At 29.4% G+C, this 2,268-nt stretch overlaps 1 long non-coding RNA gene across 1 annotated transcript in view; it reads left to right on the top strand.

The window, feature by feature from the left end:
* The window catches only part of LOC107571201 (uncharacterized), a 3,843-nt gene extending 3,167 nt beyond the window's left edge, over positions 1–676 (top strand). The window contains exons 2-3 of the long non-coding RNA XR_001607146.1: positions 190–262; positions 525–676. This is a non-coding gene — a long non-coding RNA (uncharacterized lncRNA). The remainder of the gene's footprint in view (positions 1–189; positions 263–524) is intronic.
* The last annotated feature ends 1,592 nt before the right edge of the window (positions 677–2,268 follow it).

The following is a 2,268-nucleotide window of genomic DNA, read 5'->3' as shown; positions in this document are numbered from 1 at the left end:
GGAGAGACAGACAAGAAGAGTGAGGCGAGACAGACAAGAAGAGTGAGGCGAGACGGATGAGAAGAGTGAGGAGAGACAGATGAGACGAGTGAGGTGAGGTGAGACAGACAAGACGAGCGAGGTGAGACAGACGAGAAGAGTGAGAATTCGTCACAACCCTAGTCTCAATCTGAGTGTTTTTCTTCACAGACCGTCAGCAAATACAACTCGCAGTACCACAAACTCTTCTCGGCCATCCCGAAGGAGGAGATCCTCATGAAGGGTAACCTTTCCCATCGATCTTACACTGCATTTACACTTTAGATCAGTGCGTTTGGTTGCTTCAGGACTCAAGTGATAAGAGAGAGTGCCAGAATAGCTTTTCTCCCGCTAAACATTAGAATGCATTAATATTATATCACAAACTATGCAGCGTTGTTGTGCGTAACATGACAGATGCATACTGCGTTCATTTGGATTCGGCACCAGGTTTGGACTGAATATGAGTTGTATTTTGTATTAAAGTGTCTCTTGTGTTCCTCTAGTTTATTCCTGCGCTCTTCTGCGGGACATTCTGCTGCAAGGGCGGCTTTACATCTCTCGAAACTGGCTGTGCTTCTATGCAAACCTTTTCGGGAAAGACATCAAGGTTTGTAGCGCTTTCTTTAACGTGCAAATTAAAGATGTTCAAGATCAATGAGTGACCAAATCTGCATCAGCGTTGCTACTGTTAGAACTGTGTTCAAACTATTAATAATTTCCGTTGATTTAAATAAATTTTTAAAAATGTAATATAAATATTAGATGAATAAATTAAACAAATTATTTAATTAAAAAATTTAAGTGAAATAAAAAATAAATTTTTACACATAAAATTACTAAAACAAACAAATGAAAACTGAAAAATAAAAGCTAATTCAAAATATTAATATTGTAATAGTGTTTAAATAATGCTAAAATAACATTAATGTGCAAATTAAACCTAATAAACGCTAAACTAATAAAAATGACAAAAGCACATAAAATTACTAAAATTTAACTCAAATGAAAACTGAAAATATAAAAACCCAAGCTTATTCAAAATATTAATAAATATTATAATAGTGTTTAAATAATAGTACAATAACACCGATTTGCAAATTGAATAAAAAATGTAAACTAATAAAAATGACAAAAGCACATAAAATTGCTAAAAAAATAATAATAATTATATATATATATATATATATATATATAAGCTCATTCAAAATATTAGTAATTACTGTAATAGTGTATAAATAATCCTAAAATAGCACTCATGTGCACTGGCCAATATTAGCATAGTTTAATTCCTGGTTTATGAATTGTTCAGTGTTTAAATCACATAAATCAGCTTAGTTTGATCTCTTTTTGAGAGACAAAATTAACTGGTTATTGATATTTTCTGTGGCACGTTATAATGTTTTAATACCTGATTTTAGCATGTAATACAAAAAAATGCCAGCCATCATTTCTGGGGATTTTAAAGTGGTTTCCAGGTCTGGAAAAGTGATAGAAAGTAATAAAATGTTTTGGGGGAAATCCTAAAATTCATGTTGTGAAGTTGCTGTTCATGAGCGCAGACGTTTTTATAATATGTGTCCCTGCAGCACAAAAGCAGTGTTGAGTCGCTGGGGTATATTTGTAGTAATAGCCAACAATACATTGTATGGGTCACAATTATACATTTCTCTTTTATGCCAAAAATCATTAGGATATTAAGTAAAGATCATGTTCCGTGAAGATATTTAGTAAATCTCCTACCGTAAATATATCAAAACTTAATTTTTGATTAGTAATATGCATTGCTAAGAACTTCAATTATTATTATTTAAAAATATATATATTGAAATTGTCAAATTAATATATTTATATATATATATATATATATATATATATTAGTTTGTATATTGAGATTACATATAATATATAAAAATAGATTTATCTCAATATAATAGATTTATTTTTATATACTTATATGTAATAATATTTTATATATAAATTAATAAATTGTTAGATTATTAATAATCATCAAATACAAATGCAAAGTAAATATAAATATAATGTATGTATTAATAAAATGTATAAATAATCATAAAATGATGTCTGCACATTCATTTAATGATGAATTAATTCATAATTAATTGATATTCTTAACATTTATTACAATTAAAATATGCGTATTGATCAGACAGTGTTGGTTAAGAGTCTTTATTCTCTTGTATTTCTTGTTCCCAGTATGTGTTTGTGTCTCTGCTGTCACGAGACAGT

Source organism: Sinocyclocheilus grahami, unplaced genomic scaffold, assembly GCF_001515645.1.
Source record: "Sinocyclocheilus grahami isolate Dianchi unplaced genomic scaffold, SAMN03320097.WGS_v1.1 scaffold1564.1, whole genome shotgun sequence".
Taxonomy (NCBI): domain Eukaryota; kingdom Metazoa; phylum Chordata; class Actinopteri; order Cypriniformes; family Cyprinidae; genus Sinocyclocheilus; species Sinocyclocheilus grahami.
The sequence above is the reverse complement of the archived record's forward strand: the minus strand, read 5'-3'. Positions and strand labels throughout refer to the sequence as shown.